We start from the raw sequence: 15,779 nt of genomic DNA, 5'->3' as shown, positions 1-15,779 counted from the left end.
ATGGATATAATCACTCTTCCTCAATACAAACTAGGGTCACAGAGCCTGTTACAGTGAGTGCTAGATGGGTCATACTCAAACACACATCTACAGTGCACTTAAACAAATCAGACATCTTGGATCCAAAGCAAAAACACACCCAGACGTAGTGAAAATGCAAACTCCACACCTACAGATGGAAAACAATCCTGGTGTCTTTAGTTTGAATTTCTGTAAGCAACTTAAAAAAAAGAATTCAAACCTGGTCTGTGGGATTGTCAGGCAATTGCAGCAATCATATCACCCTTTAGCAACCTCAAAGTAAGAAAAATTTGGTGTGAAATATTGTTTACTAAGTATTTAAAATTCAAGATAATTCATAAGAAGACTGCTAAGATTCAACACATTTTAATATAATGAAAGACTTAAACTAAAAATGAACTTTTTAGATAAATTAGAAGATTTAGAAATTGACTCCAAGTACTTTATTAATCATTATTTTGCATTTACAATTTCACTTATGCAGTGTGTTACAGTGATTTTGATGGCATTTTACCCATCAAATGTTTCTTTGTATTTTTGTAAGGTTTAAATATTATTACATAACATTTAGGAGCAAAAATGCAGAAGAGTATACCAAAACTAGATGCTAATATTGCAAATATTTCAACAGCAACTGTATATTTCCCAGGTGAGCTTATATATGCGGGAATAAAACTAATCCATACAGCACAGAATATCAGCATGCTGAATGTAATAAACTTGGCTTCATTAAAATTATCAGGAAGGTTTCGAGCCAGAAAAGCCAGAATAAAACATATGGCTGAAAGAAATCCAATATAGCCTAGCACAGAATAAAATGCAACTGAAGAACCTAAATCACATTCCAAAATTATTCTTTCTTTGTAATATTTAAAATTTTTATAGGGGAATGGAGGGGATAATATCAACCATAGTGAGCAGATTAAAACCTGCATTAATGTGAAAGAAGTTACGCTCAGCCTTTGCTGACTCGGGCCAAACCATTTCATGATATTATTGCCAGGCAGTGTGGCTCTAAATGCCATTAGCACTACAACCGTCTTGGCTAAAATACATGAGATGCAGAGGGCAAAGGTGATCCCAAAAGCCGTGTGTCTCAGCATACAGGACCAAGCCGAGGGCTGACCAATGAAGGTGAGAGAGCAAAGAAAGCACAAGCTTAAAGAGAAGAGAAGAAGGAAACTGATTTCTGAGTTGTTGGCTCTCACAACAGGAGTGTCACGATAACAGAAGAACACCAGAGTTATGCACATGGTTATGCAAGCACCAAACAAAGAAATTACAACAAGCAGTGAGCCCATGATCTCTTCAAATGAAAGAAATTCAATGTCTTTCAGGATGCATTTATTTCTTTGGTCATTTGGCTTGTAATCTGGTGGACAGCTAAGGCATTGAAGGGCATCTGTAAGAAAATCAGAACATTACATTAAATAGAAACAAAAAATAAAAAAACATTTTTACTTTCAAAATGATACCATCATACTATTCTGAAGGTTTACTTCTAGGTGTGTCAATAATGATACCTGATTGAGCAAGAAGAGCAACTGGCCTGAGAAGTACCTGGGTTTGGATTCTATGCTCTGCATGTGTTCTAGTGGTTTTTTTTTCTAACGTGTTCCCTATTTCTCCACTTCAAAAGATATTTGTGCTAAGTTAATTGGAAGATTTAAATTGGCCAGTTGTGGGTATGTATGTCAGTGTGCTCTATGATGCACTGGTGCCGCATGTTTGACTGTTTTCTGCCTTGTACCTGTTGCTGCTAGGACTGGCACCAACCTTCATCCAGCCTTACTGAATTTGATTAATCTGGTGTAAGAAGCTGGTGTACATTATCTTACTTACACAGCAAGTACGTTTTTCTGTCTATCAATCAAAGTCTATGGCACGTGTTCCTTATAAGCAAGGTTCTTATAATACTAGCAACTTTGCAAGGTTACATTCACACATTGAGTGACTCCACAGACCCAGATCTTGGCACACAGTCACACACACATGGACAGACATTACACCAAAGTTGTTAAATCATGTGCACGAATATAGGTAAAGTAAAAAAAAAATACCAAATAAGGATTAACACTGGCATTTGCAATTACTGGAGCCATGACATAAGGCTATAGGGGGAAGCGAAGCAGTTGTGGTTGACAGGAAAACTTACAAGACTGCTCTAACAGCATGTGGACTTTACACAAAAGCCATCCTTTTACAAATCTTTTTGCCACAGTTCAAGTGACAACATACTGAAATTCAAAGAGGTCTGATTTATTATAAATACATATAATTCCCAAAGTCAATATAAAAGTCTTAATTTACAACAAATATGTACCTGTTGTATTACTAATTTCACCTTCAGCACAAAGAATGCAGTCAAAACAGCAGACTGGTTGTCCTTTTCTGGCTGCCTTACGTGTGCCTGGAGCACAACTTTCAGTGCACACAGATTTAGGTACCTGTATAGCAACAAAAATAAAATGTCTTCACTCATTGTGCATCACTCAGTTACATATAAAATTAGAAGGAAAGATAAACTATTTGACAAATGTTATAGGTTTATTAGATATCACACCTCAGCTTGTAATTCTAACTCCTCAAAAAATGGACAGAATATACAGTGAGATGGACAGAATATACAGTGAGAATAAATTGTTTATTTCAATTTCTTGATACCATGCGATACCCATTGTTGCTTCCTGCACAGGAGTCAATTTTCTCTACACAAGTTTTCCTGGATAGGCTGGCAAGTAGGCTGGAGCTTGCCATTCTTTCTCCAGTCGATCACAGAGTGGACACACTTACTAGTACACACTTTATCAGTATCAAGTCACTTGTCAACCTAAAGTAAGTGCACAAATTAATTTAACTCTCCATTCTGTTTCTGATTTTCACATTTGAGAGCTGCACTCTTTGCCTTTGTTATCTGTATAGGCTCTAGGGACCTTTATGTGATATGTAAGGTTTACACTGAACTGTATCACATGACTTATTAAAGATTGACCAGTTATTACACTACCAAATGAAGTAAATGTTTTCCTCATTTACAGTTAATTTCATATTTTCAAAAAATACATTTTTTTACTGAGGTGGCAAAACTACCTCACATTTACAGAGAAAAGAGTTCAGTTCCTGGCCTAAGCTGACATTGTACCTTCTGCTGTATCCTGGGGATTCCCCTCACCCTATTCTCTGACTCTGAATTGTCTGTATGTTAATGTGACCTGCAATGCATCTGTGTGCCTTCCACAACTGCTTCCTACATCAAGCTTTTTGCTTCTTAGAAAGGGTTTGGCTCTACAACTTTGAAATGTAAAAGCATAGATGGATGTAATGAATGGATAGAAAGATGGGTCAATACCAGGAAGTAAAAGACACAAAGCCAATTACTCATACAATTGCTGTTACACAAGCAATGCTTCCAACTCAGTAGCCATATACATCCATCCATCCATTATCCAACCCGCTATATCCTAACACAGGGTCACAGGGGGTCTGCTGGAGCCAATCCCAGCCAACACAGGGCACAAGGCACCAGCCCACTGCAGGGCACACACACTAGGGACAATTTAGGAACGCCAATGCACCTAACCTGCATGTCTTTGGACTGTGGGAGGAAACCCATGCAGACACAGAGAGAACATGCAAACTCCACGCAGGGAGGACCTGGGAAGCGAACCAAGGTCTCCTTACTGCAAGGCAGCAGCGCTACCACTGCACCACCATGCCGCCCTAGCCATATACAATACAGTCAAATTCTGCTATATCAGGCACATTTGTAAAACTGACCAACTAACTAATTAACATACTTAATCCATTTTAAAGGAACCATAGAAGCATTGGGTGCAAGGCAGAAATAAAACCTCTACTTGGTGGATATTGATTTCAGAGTTTATCAATGTAGACATGTGCATACTTTAGAGCTGTCAATCAACCAAACATCCATATCTTGAGAACTTTTGATGCTTAATTTTTCAACTTGTACATCAACATTATGGCATTAATATTAATGATATGGAGTGAGTGAATGAGTAATAAGACATTTGCTTTCCTGATTGGATATCCCTGATAGCCAAGAGGTGGCTTGTTTGAGAATTGGACCTATCATCAACTTTATGTGTGCCAAGAATTGTACTGCTGCAGATGTAGCAAACAGGACACATGACAGGAAATGCAAACAGATGTGGAGATGGAGCATCTAAGAATTAATTGGTCGTGGTTGTCAATATTAATAATGACAAGGTAAAATAGTTTAAAAAATGCTAATAACCTACCTCTGCTTGACCACCTGCCCAAACAATTGTGACATTATTCATTTTAATTTGCTGTCCTTGAGGTGAAGTTGGATCATAAGTACCAACAGTTACATACTTAATGAGCCCTCCTTCACCCTGCTGCCAGTTTATAATTTCATATCTTGGTTCAGGATCCCCATTTACATCAAAGTAAACATGATCACCATATATTGTAGTAAAGTTCACCTTCTTTAAGTAATATAGTACCTGAAAAAATATATGACAGGAAATTATAAAGAAAGACAAAATGTGGTTGCTTCTTTTGACAAATATTACAGATTTTACTATACCTGCCATGCTTCAATCTGCAACTTATTAGCACATGTATTGTTAGTAAAAGGTCCTTGGCCAGTTTTGCAGCTATAAAGATTATGAAGTGCATGTGCTACTGCATACACTGCTTTGTAAATGCAGTTTGGAACTCTGAATTCCTTTTCATCCGTGTATTCAGAGTTGACATTTCTTAGGTTCTCAGACCCCGCACATTTATTTACTTTGAAAGTGTCTGTTTCATTTAAACTGCAAGCAAATATGGTTTCCCAAAATTCTTTTGAATATGCATCTTGATATGGATTAACATTCAGAAGATATTCTCTTAATCCAGGTATCACTGCATTGGGCAGAGCCATTCCTATTGCACCGCCCACAATTTTATAATATTCAATATTTGCTGGTAGTCTCTTTGTCATCCAGCTTAGGTTACCCACCCATTGTAAGCCAGTTGCATTTTCAAGTACGAGTTGATCAAGAAATGCTTTCATATCTACTGCTGGTAGGAAAGCCAACACCACTTTTGCTGATGCTTGTTTTATGAAGTTGATTACTTTAATATACTTCTGTCTGGTCATGCTAGTTGTTACAGTCACTGAATATTCAATACAAATGCCTTCTTCCTGTGCAGCTTGAGTAAAAGCTGCAACACCATCGTTCCCATAATCATTGTCTATTCTTACTGTCCCCACCCAGTTCCATCCAAAATACTTTACAAGCTGTGCCAGGGCTCTGCTTTGATGATAATCACTTGAGACTGTCCTGAGCAATGTTGGATACTTAGTTTTGTCACTAAGACATCCACAGGTAGAAAAATAACTTATCTAAAAAAGCATCAAACCAGAATAAAATTTAAAAACAATTTAAATATAAATAAATTCATTACAAATATATTAAATATAATTTATGAATTTTGGGTTATTTGTTACATCCATTTTCTTTACGTGTTTATAGTAATATAGCATTGGGCTTAAAGGAGGAACAACTGCAAATGGGATTCGATCAATGCTAATTAAACAAGTGAGCATACATCAACATAAAATATATACAGAAGTGAACACATAAAAATGTCTTTGCCCAAAGAATAACTGAGCAGCTGTATTTTTAATGTATTTAGAACATAAGAGGTTATTAAAAAAAAATTCAGACATGATCATTAGTAGACTTTGCACCCTGGTAACTGTTCTATAAGATTTCAGTAATTATTTACTGCTCTGAAGCTGATCTTTCTGATCATAAAATAGGTCATTATAATAGCAATTCGCGAGAATAATTCATAATTAATTGAAGAATTGTTTGAGGGTTCCCCTAGAGTGCCTCTTTTCCTTTGCACAATTTGGCTCAAAAACTAACCAGCATATCGTTATCCATCTCATTGTATTTTTCTGTCTAGTCATTTTAGCTCTAAACCATCCTCAAGAAACTGAGACAGACACACACACACACACAGACACACACCCATCATCGAGATATCAATGTTTTTGGTATCGGGGACCCTAAAATGTTGAGATCTGTCGAAAACCGGAGATTCTAAAGTGGGGATGGCGCAAAGCAAAAAAATAAAGTCATTGTTAATCAGTGCTAAAAATTAATAAAAAGGTTCAAGAAGGAACATTTTAAGAACATTATTAAGATATACTTCTTTTTTTTATTTAAACACAAATTATAGTATCTGCGCTGTATGAAAAAATAACTTTTTCAGACCTATTTAGCACTTTTCTTTATATAGATATTAAACAACCTTCTTTATGGATATTTTAGAGATTTCTTTATACAAGGATTATAATTCTTGTTTTAATAGTAATAGTTGGTCAGTGAAATAAAATAATTTACAAAATAAGAAATAAACTGCAAGAATTACATCATAGTAATTTTCAAATTTGTTTACCTGTGGTATTTGAAAAGGCTGAAGAACTGAAGCAACTGCCTGTGTGTATGATGTAGAAGACATTCCAATGACGGCATGAAGAGGTGTTGTCCTGCTACACGTTTGATTAAGCTGCTGTCCTGGCTCGTTCAGGGGTGCCAGAGCTCTTTTAACTGACAACTGTATGGAAGTGCAAGCATCATACATTTTGTATCCCAAGCTTACACCAGGGAGTAAATTACTTTTGTTGTTAATTTCTTCTATAGCAAAAATCATAGTTTTGGCATTCTGAAATTCTCTTTCATTAAAACTACAAAGACAAATGCATATTGTAATCAGTAATAAAGGAATCAAATCAGTCTATCTATCTATCTATCTATCTATCTATATATCTATCTATCTATCTATCTATCTATCTATCTATCTATCTATCTATCTATCTATCTATCTATCTATCTATCTACTGATATTCCATGTACTAATTGCATCAACAGAATAATTTCAAGGACACAATGCATCTCTTCATAAATTATAAGGTTAGAACAAATGCAGGATAAACATATTCTATAAATAAGTTAGTCCCTGTTTATTATCAATGCAGGTTAACATACTCTGCAAAATATAGATCTAATACTATACAATTTCATTTCTAATAATTTATCTTTGACTATATAAAATAATATATTTTGTTATTGAAATGTTTTGAATAAATTGTAACCATCAATAAATAAAATACCTTGCTGAATCAGATTGCTTCACTTATACTTACACTATGCATTCAGTTGGAAGAGGCTTATAATTAAAGGTATACAATGTGCTTCTATAGTTATGGATGTTAAAAATTCCACCAATTATTATGTCTCCATTTTTTGATAAGAAAGGAAGCTCTGTACTCCCTTGCAGTCTGCATGCTGGCTCTTCTGCCTGTATAAAATGAACAAATATTAACAATGCTGAAAGAAGCATTTCTAAAGAGCAGTCAACTAAGAATGAACATATAATCAATTCTGATGATTATATAATGCCTTGTTGATCATTTAAATAAACATGAAATAAACAGGCTGCTATGTAAAATATATCTCAAGAGTGTGTTGTTTACCTTCTAAGGGATAAGACCTGAGGGGTCATAATTTGAAAGGACTGTTTTTCACACAGTGATGTTTATGAAACAGAAAGGATACTTGAAAATATCTAGTATTATTTGTCTGTCTCATGTTGCTCAAGCTTATAAATTTCTGTTAATTACTGTTGGAAAAACTGAGTACAAACATGACATGTTCATTGTGTAGTTCATTGAAAATTATTACCTAGTGACTATTTTGCTTTTTACCAGCTTTACTGTATTCTGATTGGAAACTTACAATGTAAATTCTTTCTTCTTATAGAAGGAATCTTTCAATAGTCTGAATGCTGCATAATAGGCAGTGTCACTGCAATTTAGTGATTATGCAGCATAAATCCACAAATTTTGTATAAATAAGAATTGCATTCAACTTTTAAAAAATGGTTTTAAACTTATGAATTTAAACATTACTAATGTTTTCATGCAGGATTGTACATTGGTGCTTAATCTTTCATCCTGCAAAATCCATGATGCTGAATCAAAATTCCACCCCAGTCATTGCTCAGGTACAGTTTGCACATTTTGCCCTTTTTCCCTCCAGGTAGTCCTATTTCAGTTCCACCTCTGGAAGATGAGAGGGATTTGGTAATTGTTAATTCTAAATTTAATCCATTTAAATAGTACAATATCCAAGGTCGGTTACTTCCTTGATTTCAGTATTGCTGGGATATGTTCTTATTACTTTGTAGGTTTTAATTTGATCAAGCAGGCTTTAGAACATTATATAATGTTCCATTATTTTCATAGCTGATTCATGTATCAGGTGACATGGTGGCGCAGTTTTAGTGCTACTGCCTCGCAATAAAGAAACCAGGGTTCGCATGCCAGGTCCTCCCTGCTTGGGGTTTGCATATTCTCCCCGTGTCTGCATGGATTTCCTCCTGGTGCTCCAGTTTCCTCCCGCAGTTCAAAGACATGCAGGTTAGGTGAACTGGTGATCCTAAATTGACCCTCATGTGTGCCTGGCGTGTGTGTGCCTGGCAGTGGACTGGTGCCCTGTTGAGGGGTTGTTTCCTGCATTGCACACTATGCTAGTTGGGATGGGCTAAAGAAATCCTCTGCGTCCCTGTTCAGGACAAAGTGGGTTAGAAAATGACTGTCTGATTCATGTACCAAGGATGTAATTATATGGATAGCCCAAAAAAAAAAATGAAGTAACCATGCACTATTAATGTTATTTAATTTTAACACCATGTATGACCCTTATTGAGAAGTTTGTAGACATCTCAGCTTGGTAAGGAACAATCCTTGATAGTGAAAAGATGGAGGGAAGCTGCCTCCTGGGGCCATGTGTGAATATTGTTATTACATTATTAAGTGCTTGCACTTCATTTTTGTTACAAAAAATATTTAAATCCATTTTGCATAAAATATGAGCATTGCAGAAAATATAACAAATTCAAACAGTAGAGAGTTAAGTAATTGTTGTGTCCAGGTTGAATCCACTTTAATGACTTCTCACAAAAGTGTTTTCTACTGTTCAGATAAATTATATTTTTAAGGTCAGAAAGAAATATTTAGAGTTCATCCACAAAACATTTTACTGAAAAGAGTTAAGGCAGCACTATCACTTTGTCTCCATGCTATCCTATCAAAATGCAGAAAATTAAACAAAACCATATATGATACCTGTGGTGGGCTGGCGCCCTGCCCAGGTTTTGTTTCCTGCCTTGCACCCTGTGTTGGCTGGGATTGGCTCCAGCAGACCCCGGTGACCCTGTAGTTAGGATATAGTGGGTTGGATAACGGATGGATGGATGGAATATATAATACATAACACCATCACAACATTATATACAGTAAACAGAAATATATATAATCATATAGTAAAGTAGAATTGCACTCCCACCCAGATATATAATAGGTTATTCCTATATAAAATAAATATATTTTATATTAAATGATGGAGGGTAGAAATCAGGAAAAGACACAGAAGAATGAATACTTTGTTTAACAATGGTGATTACAAACTGTTTCTACATCTAGCATTTCTTGACTTTAGTGACTGGTAACAGTTCCTCAATGGTAATAACTGAAAGAGATGGCTGCTTGGGTGAGTATATTGTTTGCTTATATTTCCACCACATTTCCTCACCCATGATGTATACAAGACCTCAGTGGGATCCAGTTTCAGACCTACAATCTTTTCTGTTTTCCAAGTAAAATCATGTGGTTTATGTTTTGAGCTGATGCATCGCCATACCAGAAATGTATGCAGAAAGTGAGAATGACAGTTGTATAAAACTATACCAACTATACCAAAACTGTATTGGATAGGTTCAAGTTCAACTGGGTTGGAACAAACAACCGCAACTCTCCAGATAGATATCCTCATCATATTTTGTTTTGTAGGGAGGTATTTAAAGGACATGAGTAAGTACCGCATATCTGATTAATGGCTTTCTTTCACTTCTCTTCTAAATATTTTGAGTTTAAAATTACTCATTACTGGAAAAATAGGAATCTATCACTGATGATTCCCTCATTCATCATACAAGTACAATACAGTAATAACACCTTCTAATATATCTGTCATGTGATTCATTCATATTGAACCCCCAAAGGATTTTACTTTTTTTTTTAATTTATATGCAGATCATTACAATAGCAAATTACTCAATCAAACATATAATATTAACATAATAGATACAATTATTTCAAAAACAGAGAAAACAAGGGAAAGATTGAAATAAAATGGAAAATAAAAAAGCAAAACAAGATTCCACCTCCACCTAACAGAAGGACAAAAAAGAAAGATTCAAGCAAAAAAAAAAAGATTTTTTATATAATAATAATAATAATAGCATAAGGGGGGGGTAATTGCAGGCAAAGCATACTTATCTATACTAATTAAAAGGCAAAGCCCTCACTGACTGACTGACTGACTCATCACTAATTCTCCAACTTCCCGTGTAGGTAGAAGGCTGAAATTTGGCAGGCTCATTTCTTACAGCTTACTTGCAAAAGTTTGGCAGATTTCATTTCGAAATTCTACTCATAACGCTCATAACTAGAACCTATTTTGTACATATATACCGGCCATAGCCTGCAGCTCGGTCGCCGTGTGGCGGAGTTGCGCCTCATCGTCACGCCTCCCATGTAATTCAGTGCCTGCCCATATAAGGCCGTCCGTCAGCGGCAATCCAATAGAAACACTTTGCCGCTAAATATTCACGGGTGAAGGACTGTGCTTATGCAAACAAAGATGAGATGGTCAGGGTGGTGTTTGGCACAAACTCAGCGAAACTGTGAGAGAAACTTTTAAGTGCCAGGTCTTAGCTAACATTAAATAAAGCTGTGGACATCGCACGAGATAGCAAAAGCACAGCTGAGAACCTTCGATGCATGTACTCCGAGCGGCTCACGTGAACTGACTGTGAACGCAGTACGCAGACAAAAAGCAACAGCTCCAAAGAGCGCTGAACAAAAAACGCATTACACAATTGAGAAGGCAGCAAAAGAATATGAAGCAAGTGAAGCATACAAGCATATTCATAAGTGCAGCTACTGTGGAAACAAAGCACGGTGTAAACCTTAAGTTTAAATTGAGTTTATAGACACGCTGCCGCTGGCATTTGTCATGCCTACGATGAATACAATATTCGATACAAGTTTAATGAGAAGACGCATTGCCGGGTCTGAGCTAACATCGCAACATCGCACGAGATAGCACAAGCATAGCAGAGAATCTTCAATGCATGTGCACCCAGCAGCTCATGTGAACTGACTGTGAACGCAGTACGCAGACAAAAAGCAACAGCTCCAAAGAGCGCTGAACAAAAAACGCATTACACAATTGAGAAGGCAGCAAAAGAATCTGAAGCGAGTGACGCATACAAGCATATTAATAAGTGCAGCTACTGTGGAAACAAAGCACACGGTGGAAAAAGTCAATGTCCAGCTAAAGGAAGACAGTGTAAAAAAACCTGTGCATGCAGTGTGTGATGTCTCAAATAAAGAGGAAGACAAACTGTTTATTGATGCAGTAAGAAAGGAATTGATGAATGAAACCTGATATCTTTACAACGGTTGACAAACACGGAATGTAACTTGAACACAACACATCCTCCACATACGAACCTGATTGAAAGAAATAATGATAATCAAATCCTTGATGACAGCAACACTCATAACAGTTACAAAACAATTACATTGACAAACATGTTATGTTATTTTTAAAATGTCCCCTTTTCTTTTTCATAACTTCTTTAACACACTACTTCTCCGCTGCGAACCGCGGGTATTTTGCTATATATATATATATATAAATATATATATATATATATATATATATATATATATATATATATATATATATATATATATATATATATATATATATATATATATACACTGCTCACAAAAATTAAAGGAACACTTTAAAGAAACACATTAGATACATCAGATCTCAATATGAAGTTGGATATCTATACAAATAACGACAGGGCAATGTCTTAGGAACAAAAGAATGCCAAGTCTTTTAATGGAAATAAAAGTTTTCTGCCTACAGAGGGCTCAATTGTGTAGACACCCTAAAATCAGAGTGAAATGAAGATGTGGCAGGCTAGTCCATTTTTCAAAAACTTAATTTCTGCTACTCAAAATGCTTTTCAGTATCTTGTGTGGCCCCACGAGCTTGTATGCATGCTTGACAACGTCAGGGCATGCTCCTAATGAGACGACAGATGGTGTCTTGTGGCATTTCCTCCCAGATCTGTATGAGGGCATCCCTGAGCTGTTGTACAGTCTGAGGAGCAACCTGGCGCCTAATGGACCGAAACATAATGTCCCACAGATGTTCTATTGGGTTTAAGTCAGGGGATCGTGAAGGCCATTCAATTGTTTCAATTCCTTCATCCTCCAGGTACTGCCTGCATACTCTTGCCACATGAGGCCGGGCATTGTCATGCATTAGGAGGAAACCAGGACCTACTGCACCAGCGTAGGGTCTGACAATGGGTCCAAGGATTTCATCCTGATACCTAATGGCAGTCAAGGTGTCTTTGTCTAGCTTGTAGAAGTCTGTGCGTCCCTCCATGGATATGCCTCCCCAGACCATCACTGACCCACCACCAAACTGGTCATGCCGAATGATGTTACAGACAGCATAACATTCTCCATGGCTTCTGCAGACCCTTCAACGTCTGTCACATGTGCTCAGGGTGAACCTGCTCTCATCTGTGAAAACACAGGGTGCCATTGGTGGACCTGACAATTCTGGTATTCTATGGTAAATGCCGATCGAGCTCCACTGCGCTGGGTTGTGAGCACAGGGCCCACTAGAGGACGTTGGGCCCTCAGACCACCCTCAAAAAGTCTGTTTCTGATTGTTTGGTCAGAGACATTCACACCAGTGGCCTGCTGGAGGTCATTTTGTAGAGCTCTGGAAATGCTCATCCTGTTTGTCCTTGTCCAAAGGAGCAGATACCAGTCCTGCTGATGGGTTAAGGACCTTCTATGGTCCTGTCCAGCTCTCCTAGACTAACTGTCTGTCTCCTGGAATTTCCTCCATGCCCTTGAGACAGTGCTGGGAGACACTTCAAACCTTCTGCCAATGACACACATTGATGTGCCATCCTGGAGAAGTTGGATTTCCTGTGCAACCTCTGTAGGGTCCAGGTTTTGCCTCATGCTACCAGTAGTTACACTGACCATAGCAAAATGCAAAACTAGTGAAAAAAACAGTCAGAAAAGATGAGGAGGGAAAAATGTCAGTGGTTTCCACCTGTTAAACCATTCCTGTTTTGGGGTCATCTCATTTTGCCCCTCTAGTGCGCCTGTTGTTAATTTCATTAACAGCAAAGCAGCTGAAACTGATTAACAACCCCTGTGCTACTTAACTGACCAGATTAATATCCCAGAAGTTTCATTGACTTGATGCTATACTCTGATTAAAAAGTGTTCCTTTAATTTTTTGAGCAGTATATATATACGGTATATATATATATATACACCACAATCTACATGCTGTCAAATAAACGAACCACACGCCGTGGCGCAACACGAGAGGCTTCGCCTCTAGCCCTGACGTTCGAGGATCGATTACTGAGACGGGGTGCAGTGAGTGTGTACGCCTGAAGAGCCCAGAATTAGGGTGAAACACGTGCCATGTACTCTTTGCATTATTTGACAGTAAAACTAATTCAATATATATATATAAACTATTTCAATATATATATATATATAAACACGACACACACATATATATATATATATATATATATATATATATATATATATATATATATATATATACAAACACACACAATAATATATATATGCTAGCAAAATACCGTGCTTCAGGCTGAAGTACTGCCTTAAATTTTATTAAGAAGAAAATTAAACCTTTTTAAACTGAGGGAAAATATACCAATAATTATTTGTTAAAGATCTCTTTGTATACCACATTGTGAGTTCGGCCCTCCAGTTGTAATATGACCAAGCTGTGCGCTGAGCTTACTCTTGAGCATGCAACGTACAGTTGGCCATCTGGACAGTAATATTGTTTCAAATCTCACAGCTTGGATTGCTGCTGTCATAATCGGTTTGAGTTTCATGGTTTGTTTCAATTACGACAGTATTTTTAGGACTTGTATTGAAAAGACATTCGGCATCTGTCAAGCGTTGTAAGCGTACAACTGGTTTCATCGATTAACTTCACATCCAGCTTTTGAGAGTTTAAACATTCATAAACATCAAAGTGTCCACTACTGAAATCGTCACCTATGAATCTAAGATGTTTAAGAGGCACTGGCGGTTGTTGAAAGGTGTAAAATATTTGCTCATTTCGGTACACTTGAAAGCGACAACCGAACAGTTCAGCGGCAGCCATCAACTCACATGCAGAACCATAGGTGAAGGGCTTAAGCATTTCACTCTTATAGTGCTCCTGTGTAATATAACTATCTCCTGTACTGTCATCAGTCCACACCTTGAACCTGTCCCAGTCATTCAATACATAACACAAAATGTTTTTCCGGATATCAAGAGTGAGCCTGATATGGCCGTGCAATAAGTAACAAAGAGAATGGAAAAGGTAGGTGCCATCTTCGGGCATGGAAACCACTCAGTAAGTGACAGTTCTTTGATTGATGGTGATCACCTCGATAGACATGTTAATGGGGGTACGGTTGGAATGATAAAGGAAATGGGTACCTGAACAATGTAAAGTAAGTGTAAAATACCTACACAGAAACTATAATCGTAATAAACGAACAATAAAACAGTGGAGAAGCCGTGGATTGAATAAAAAGGCTGTAGTTATCAGCAGGGAGACGTGAATCCTGTGGCGAAGCAAGGAAGGGACTGTAGAGACCGGAGCGACGGACGGCCCTATATAGGCAGGCAGCCAACAACGTGGGAGGCGTTGGGATGGGGGACCCAACGCCGCCTCACATGGTGACTGAGCTGCAGGCTATGGAGTATATATGTACGTAAGTAGGATTCAGTTAGCGTTGGGAACCTGCATACTAAATTTAATTTCTTGAAGATGGGCCCATATGTAACAAAGACGTTGAAAAGTTCAATATGGCGGCCGACAGTGGCATCATACCACCGAAATAAGTAAGTACATTGGTTTTGGTTAGCGCAGGGAAGCCACCTACCAAATTTCGTGAAGATGGGGCCATAAATAAGAAAGTTCAACGTGGCGGACGTTGTCGACCGTTATCGTAGAATTTCGAAATGCAACCTGCTTAACTTTTGTAAGTAAGCTATAAGGAATAAGCCTGCCAAATTTCAGCCTTCTACCTACACGGAAGTTGGAGAATTAATGACGTTGGAAAATTCAATATTGCGGCCGACAATGACGTCATACTACCGAAATAAGTACGCACATCGGTTTCGGTTAGCGCAGGGAAGCTGCCTACCAAATTTCGTGAAGATGGGGTCAGCCTTCTACCTACATGGGAAGTTGAAGAATTAGTGACGTTGGAAAGTTCAATATGGCGGCCGACAGTGGCGTCCTACCATCGAAATAAGTATGTACATCGGTTTCGTTAGCGCAGGGAAGCCGCCTACCAAATTTTGTGAAGATGATAAATAAGAAAGTTCAACATGGTGGACGTTGTCGACCGTTATGACCGTTACGTGTAGAATTTCAAAATGAAACCTGCTTAACTTTTGCAAGTAAGCTGTGTGGTAGATTAAGGGTTTTGCTCGCACCCTTGCACCCTCCTCAGACACTACGTCAGACACCAGGTAAAAGTCCAATAAT

At 37.6% G+C, this 15,779-nt stretch overlaps 1 pseudogene; it reads right to left on the bottom strand.

Annotated features, from left to right (window-relative positions):
• Positions 1 to 509: 509 nt before the first annotated feature.
• On the bottom strand, positions 510 to 13,195 carry LOC120531617 (annotated as a pseudogene).
• Positions 13,196 to 15,779: the final 2,584 nt, after the last annotated feature.

Source organism: Polypterus senegalus, chromosome 1, assembly GCF_016835505.1.
Source record: "Polypterus senegalus isolate Bchr_013 chromosome 1, ASM1683550v1, whole genome shotgun sequence".
Lineage (NCBI taxonomy): Eukaryota > Metazoa > Chordata > Cladistia > Polypteriformes > Polypteridae > Polypterus > Polypterus senegalus.
Note: the sequence above shows the minus strand (reverse complement) of the source record. Positions and strands in the feature narration are given on the sequence as shown.